Genomic DNA, 7,749 nt, shown 5'->3' on the forward strand with positions numbered 1-7,749 from the left:
TGTGTGGCAACTTTCAGGGATCTATGTACATGGACACCGAGATCCCTCTGCTCATCCACACTTCCAAGAACTTTACCATTAGCCAAATATTCCGCATTCCTGATATTCCTGCCAAAGTGAATCACCTCACACTTCTCTACATTAAACTCCATTTGCCATGTCTCAGCCCAGCTCTGCAGCTTATCTATGTCCCTCTGTAACCTGGAGGCCCATTAACTACTCACATGAGACCTTGTAACTTATTATTTCTTATCTCGAGCAAAGCTGATTCCACACCCTGAACTTTCAGGCTAAGTTGAGCTCTCAGTACTGAACTAATGTAATCCTTAATGAACAGGAGCAATCCCGTCATCTTTTCCGAGCTTCATGCATTCCAATATGTCAAATACCCTTCAACATTTAGATCCAATCTGTTACAAATGCTGCGTGCATTTTCAATCCATTTTCAGGGGTTCAATAATCCAATATGGATTTCAAGTGAAACCTCTTTATCCAGTGAGTGGTGAGAATGTGGAACTCGCTACCACAGTGAGTGGTTGAGATGAACAACATGAATACTCCAGTATCTTGACAAGGGAGAAAGGAATAGAAGGATATGTTGATGGGGGAGATGAAGAGGGCTGGGTGGAGGCTCATGTGGAGCATTAATACTGACAGAGACCAATTGAGCTGACTGGCCTGGCCCTGTGCTGTAGCCTCAATGGAACCGAGACAAATGTATTTATTTTGGATCTACCTGTAGTAGTATGATAAAACTTTTTCTTGGGATGTAGGCATCACTGGCTGGGTCAGCATTTGTTACCCATTCATAATTGCCCTTGAACTGAGTGGCTTGCTAGGTCATTACAGTGGGGGACAGTTAAGAGTCAACCACATTCAAATCCTGTCCACATTCACCATCTGTCCTGGTGGGATTCGAACCCCAGAATAATACCTGGGTCTCTGGATTACTCGTCCAGCAGCAATACCACTAGGCCACCGCCTCCCCCATACTATCGAGGATAAAATAAATGCAAAGTCGTGAGACTGTCCAGAATGTACCTGTTGTATAGAACCTTGGTCAGACCGCAGCTGGAGGACTGTGTGCAGTTTTACTGCCCTTGTCGCCAGAGGGAAAGGGCAACAAAGGTTCACCAGACTTGTTCCGGGGGTGGCAGGACTGCCCTTTGAGGAGAGATTGAGGCAACCTGACCTGTGTTCTCTAGACTGTCAAATAATGAGAAGTGATCGCAATGAAACCTACAAAATCCATAAAGGAATAGACAGGGTGGGTGCAGGTGAGATGTTTCCCCTGGTTGGGGAGTCTAGAACCAGGGGACACAATTTCAAAATAAGGGGGAAGCCACTTAGGACTGGTCTCGGAGGAGACATTTCTTTACTCAGAGGGTTGTGAATCTTTGGAATTCTCTACCCAGAGGGCTGTGGGAGCTCAGTCATTGAATGTGTTTAAAGCAGAGACTGACAGATTTCTAAATACCAATAACACAAAGGGATATGGGGATAGTGTGGGGGAAAAGGCATTGAAGTGGTTAATCAGCCATGATCGTATTGAATGGTGGAGCAGGCTCGACGGGCTGAATGACATAAGGAGACTACAAAGGGATGTGGATAGGTTAAGTGAGTGGAAAAAGATCTGGCAAATGTAGAATATTGTGGGAAAATGTGGAATTGTCCATGTTGGCCATAACAATAAAAAAGCTTACTATCTAAATGGTGAGAGGTTGCAGAGATCTGAGATTCAGAGGGATCTGGGTGTCCAAGAGCATGAATCACAAAAGGCGAGTATACAGGTACAGCAAGTAATTAGGAAAGCTAATAGAATGTTCCTGTTTATTGTGGGGGAATTGAATACAAAAGTAGGTTATGCTTCTGTGAGCGGGAATGAATCCAAAAGAATCCCTCGACATTCAGGTCTGCTTCAAACATCAAACAGTTTATTGTTGTAACACCGGCGGGGAGTAAGCCTCTGGGCAAAGGCAGATACCTCTCCACTGAACAAAGGGAATCATCATCATTTATACAATTTCAAATAGTTAGTCAGCCCAACTCAGCCGGACACGATCCAATCACAATGATTATAGATTGCACACATTGACTGGTAGATCCAATGAAAGTGGTTACTGGGCAGCAGGGAACTGAGTGATCTGCTCATGGACAGCTAGGGGGTTACTCATGAACTCATGATGCCTTCCAGACCCCCTCATCGACCGTCCTTGGGTCTTGTGTATACATAACTCCCTTATCTTAACCTTGTTACTGGCTGGTACCATTGTCAGAATTCCATAAGAGCATCCCCCTTTGTGAGAAAGCGAGAGAGAGCTGACTGGTGGTGATTTAATCTGAGGGTCACCACACCTCAGACGAAGGGCAATGTTGAGGAGGCAGGGCCTTCATGGATGATCTCAGCCGGTACGGCAGTTGAACCCACGCTGTTGGTGTCGCTCAGTATCACAAACCAGCCATCCAGCCAACTGAGCTAACCAATCCCCTGAAATATTAGTTATTGCCTGTCTCCCATCACACCATTTAATGTTGTTTCTCAGTCCATGTCAGACAACCTGCCCCCATACCTTGATCATTTTCTTCTGCGAGAAACACAGAGATAAATTAAACAAAAGAACCATGTTACCTCCATGGCCCATCTCCATGGCAAGGCTTTAGGGGGATCCAAACAGAAATGGGAAGGAGACAGCTTCCAACTTCCAAACCAACTTTCAATCTGTGATCCTTGTGAACTGCAAAACCAGGTATTCGCAACAAGGCTCGAAGAGCAACAGCCCACTGGAGTCAAAGTCGTGAGACCGGCCAGTCCAGCAGAGGAAACTCTCCAACCATCCCCATTGACCAACTGTCAGAATGAACAAAATGTAGTCCAATCACTTGTGAACTTGTTGGTGTCTCAGCAGGTGCGATGAATCACTGAATCCCTTCCCACATTCAGAGCAGGTGAACAAACTCTCCCAGTGTGAACTCGCTAATGTGCCTGCAGATGGGATAACTGAGTGAATCCCTTCCCACATGGAGAGCAGGTGAATGGCTTCTCCCCAGTGTGAACCCGCTGGTGTCTCTGTAGGTTGGATAACCGAGTGAATCCCTTCCCACACTGAGAGCAGGGGAATGGCTTCTCCCCAGTGTGAACGCAACCGTGTGCCCGCAGGTTGGGTAACAAAGTGAATCTATTCCCACACTGAGAACATGTGAATGGTCTCTCCCCAGTGTGAACTCGCTGGTGTGACTGCAGGCTGGACATATGAGTGAATCTCTTCCCACACTGGGAGCAGGTGAACGGCCTCTCCCCAGTGTGAACTCGCTGGTGTATCTGCAGGTTGGATGAGGAAATTAATCCCTTCCCACACTGAGAGCAGGTGAACGGCCACTTGCCGGTATGAACTCGCTCGTGTATCTGCAGGCTGATCAACTGAATGAATCCCTCCCCACACTGAGAGAAGGTGAATGGCCTCTCTCCAGTGTGAACTCGCTGGTGTGTCCGCAGACTGGATAACTGACTGAATCCTTTCTCACACTGAGAGCAGGTGAACGGCCTCTCCCCGGTGTGAACTCGCTGATGTGTCTGCAGGTCAGATGCTGAGTGAATCCCTTCTCACACTGAGAGTAGGTGAAGGGCCTCTCCTCAGTGTGACTGCGTCGATTAATCTCCAGCGCAGATGGGACTCTGAATCCCTTCCCACAGTCCCCACATTTCCATCGTTTCTTCATATTTTGGGTCTCCTCGTGTCTCTCCAGGGCGGACAATCAGTTGACGCCTTGTTCACACACAGAACACGTGTATGGTCTCTCCCCACTGTGAATGGTGTGATGTTTTTTTCAGGCTGTGTAACTGGTTAAAGCTCTTTCCACAGTCAGTGCTCTGGACACTCTCACTCGGGCGTGTGTGTCTTGGTGCTTTTCCAGTCACACTGATGTTCAAAATCTTCTCAAGCTGACAGACGAGGCAAACATTTCTCCTTCTAGATTCAAAGTCCGATGATGTTCAGGCGCCGATGAATTGAGTGACCCAGTCTGATCGAGACATTTAGTTTGAGATATCTGTCTGTAATTCCTACTTTTCTAATATCCTGTAAAAACAATTTACAAAAGACATCAGTGTCAGTACAGCAGAAATTAAGAACAGACGGGGACTTCGGTTGCGACATGTCGGGAGCAGCCGCATATGAGGCAGCTCTCATCCGGGGACTTTGTTTTCCATCTTTTTCACTCTGTATTTGAGGGGGTTTGGGGATATTTCAAATTCGTCAGTGGGATAAAGCTCCCATACTGTGGCAATGTCCAAGAAACCAAGTTTGAAGAAGCCAGCGAGCAAAGAATCGTCATCTGTTTCAGATTCTTTTCCAGGCTCATTGGAAACAAAATAGCGGCGCCCCCTGCCGAAGCGAAAGTTATAGTGTCTTCAGTTGAGATGCTCATGGGCATCTTAGCAACAGCCGACTATCACCGAGGATCTCCCTATATCAATCGAGGAGCCCCCAGCTCCTATTCGATTGATATTGGTAAAAATGGACAAAATCGTAAAGGGGTGCAGGGCACGGGGCAGCTCTTTCGATGAAGTGTGGCGTGAGACTGTACAGGGTCAACACAATCTCCTCGTGTGTTAGGTGGAGCTTGACTCAGTTCAAGGTGGTACACAGGGCACATCTGACTAGGACTAGGTTGTGTGGTTATGTTCTCGGGGGTGGCAGACAGGTGAGCTTGGTGTTCTCGGGGCTCGGCGAATCATAAAAGGTACCATCCTTTTAGCCAGACAAATAAATGTCAAGCTGAGGGAGCAAAGGATGAAATGAAGTGAAAATCGCTTATTGTCACAAGTAGGCTTCAATGAAGTTACTGTGAAAAGGCCCTAGTCGCCACATTCCGGCGCCTGTTCGGGGAGGCTGTTACGGGAATGTAACAGGGGATGTCAATGTCTTTAAGAGAGAGACCTGGGCCAACCTTTCCAGAGTCTGCACCTTTCCTGGATTCACTTCCTTTCCCTTCAGTTGCTGCAAGTCACCAATTGAAGGTCAGAATGCGAAAATAAATGGAAAGGGGGAGAAAATAAAGTGTTTTACTCACAGATGTTGGAGACAAGAGGACGTTTCAGTCTGGGTAAAGCTCAATATTCATTCACACAAAGCCCGCGCTCTGAATTGCTGGAGGGCGAAAGTCCTTCCGGTGGCCCACTCTTTCCATTGGTCAACATTGCAGCGGAAGTCAGTGGGTGTGCTCTTCTCTGCACATGCGCATTACCGGTTGACGGATTCGGCATTGTCGGTGTTTGGAGCATGCGCATTCGGATTAATGGGCCTGTTCGTTTTGGAAACCCGAGCAAAACTAAGGAGGTGGGTGGGAGGATTTGGAAATACTCTGTGGAGCCGCAAAACCCTGATGAATAGTTGTCAGCTCCCTGATTCTGGTTCGGGAAATTCTTTCCCAGGTCCAGGCTCAAGTTAATACCCAAAATATTTGTTGAGTGAGTGGAGGATGGGGAGGGGAAAACAATAAGGTCAGACCCCGCCCCTCATTCTCTCTGATTGGCTGGAGGACCGAGCGTCTGTCTCAGTCTTCCAGCCGCGCCCCTCATTCACTCTGACTGGCTGGAGGCTCGAGCGCCCGTCTCCGTCCTCCAGCCCCGCCCCTTCTTCTCTCTGATTGTTTGGAGGACCAGGCGGCTTTCTGAGTCCTCCAGTACCGCCCTTCATTCACTCTGCGTGCTGGAGCACCAGACGGCTGTCTCAGTCCTTCAGTCCCGCCCCTCATTCACTCAAATGGCTGGAGGACCAATCGTCTGACTTAGTCCTCCAGTCCCGCCCCTCATTAACTCTGACTGCCTGGAGGACCAGGCGGCTCTCAGTCCTCCAGCCCTGCCCCTCATTCACTCTGATTGGCTGGATGACCAGTCGGCTCTTTGAGTCCTCCAGCCCCTGCCCTTCATTCACTGCGTGCTGGAGGACCAGGCGGCTCTCAGTCCTCCAGTCCCGCCCTTCATTCACTCTGATTGGCTGGAGGACCAGGCGGCTCTCAGTCCTCCAGATCCGATTCCGTTACCTGGAGACTCGGCCTCAGATCCCCGAGGTAAGGTCTCAAAATTCAGGCTCCAAAATCACAGCCTGGCGAGTAGGCCGTGAATCCCCAAGGAAAGGTTTTTTCATTCAGCTCCGAAAATCCGGACCTCTCAGTCCACTTCCTGGAAACTAGGCCGTGAATCCCCGAGGAAAGGTCTTTATACTGACTGCTCCGAGACTCTGCCCCTCCAAGTCCGCTCCCTGAAGACAGGGAGAAAGAGGCGTTAGAGACTCGGTATTGGGGAATGAGAGAGGAAAGAATGTTCTCCAGGAACTAGAATTGTCTGTTCTGAATTTCTATCCTGTGCTGACAGTGATGTCTTTTGTAAACTCCTTTTACAGGATATGAGAAGAGGAGGAATTACAGAGAGAAATCTCAAACGTAACGTCTCGATCTGACAAAGTCACCAGATTCCTTGGGATCTGACTATCATCAGCCTTTGAATCTAGAAGGGAAGAAGAACTGTTTGCCCAATCTGTCAGCATCAAAAGATTTTAAACATGATTGTGACTGGAAAAGCACTGAGACCCCCCCCCCCCGAATGAATCAACATTGCGCCATTCACAGCGGGGAGTGACAGTGTGAACGAGACTTCCAACTAATTTTCTGACCTGGAGAGACACAAAACATGGAGAAACCGTGGATATGTGGGGAATGTGGGAAGGGATTCAATGCACCATCTCAACTTGAGATTCATCAACGCAGTCACACCGGGGAGAGGCCGTTCACATGTGCTCAGTGTGGGAAGGGATTCACTCAGTTCTCCCACTTGCGGAGACATCAGCGAGTTCACACTGGGGAGAGGCTGTTCACCTGCTCTCAGTGTGGGAAGGGATTCACTCAGTTATCCCACCTGTGGAGACATCAGCAAGTTCACACTGGGAAGAGACTGTTCACCTGCTCTCAGTGTGGAAATAAATCGTCTGAGTTATCCAGCCTGCAGACACACCAGTGAGTTCATACTGGGGAGAGGCCATTCACCTGCTCTCAGTGTGAGAGGGCCATCACCACGTTATCCAACATGCGGAAACACCAATGAGTTCACACCAGAGAGAGTTAGCTCAGTTGGCTGGATGGCTGGTTTGTGATGCAAAGCGACTCCAACATCAGGGGGTTCAACTCCCGTACCGCCTGCGGTTATCCATGAAGGCCCCACCTTTTCAACATTGCCCCTCGCCTAAGGTGTGATGACCGTCAGATTCAATCACCGCCAGTCAACTCTCTCTCTCAGAGGGCAAAGCAGACTCTGGTCCTCTGGCACTTTGGCGACTCTTATTTCACATAAATACAACAAACATAGATTCCTTTAAGGAGCAAAAATCCAACAGGAAAAGTGATGCAACCGTGGCTAACAAGAAATGTTAAAGATTCTGTTAAATCAATGGAGGAGACTCATAAAATGGCCAAAATAGTCGTAAGCCTGAGGATTGAGAACTTGTTTGAGAATTCAGCAAAGGAGGATCAAGAAACTGATAAAGAGAAAATAGAATATGAGAGCAAACTGACGATAAACATAAAAACGACTGGAAAAGCTCCTATAGGTGTGTGAAAAGGAAAAGATTAGCAAAGACCAATGTGGGTTCATTCCAGGCAGAGACGGGAGTGTTTTTAAAAAAAAATTTAGAGTACCCAATTCATTCTTTCCAATTAAGAGGCAATGTAGAGTGGCCAATTCACCTACCCTGGACT

The 7,749-nt window shown here is 48.1% G+C and overlaps 1 long non-coding RNA gene across 1 annotated transcript; it reads right to left on the reverse strand.

The window, feature by feature from the left end:
- Positions 1–1,914: 1,914 nt before the first annotated feature.
- LOC140420310 (uncharacterized) lies at positions 1,915–5,784 on the reverse strand. Its single transcript, XR_011946289.1, has 2 exons — positions 5,071–5,784; positions 1,915–4,076 (listed from the first exon to the last, which is right to left on the reverse strand). It is a non-coding gene; the product is annotated as an uncharacterized lncRNA (long non-coding RNA).
- Positions 5,785–7,749: the final 1,965 nt, after the last annotated feature.

The sequence above is a fragment of the Scyliorhinus torazame genome, chromosome 5 (genome assembly GCF_047496885.1).
Source record: "Scyliorhinus torazame isolate Kashiwa2021f chromosome 5, sScyTor2.1, whole genome shotgun sequence".
In the NCBI taxonomy this organism is placed as follows: Eukaryota; Metazoa; Chordata; class Chondrichthyes; order Carcharhiniformes; family Scyliorhinidae; genus Scyliorhinus; species Scyliorhinus torazame.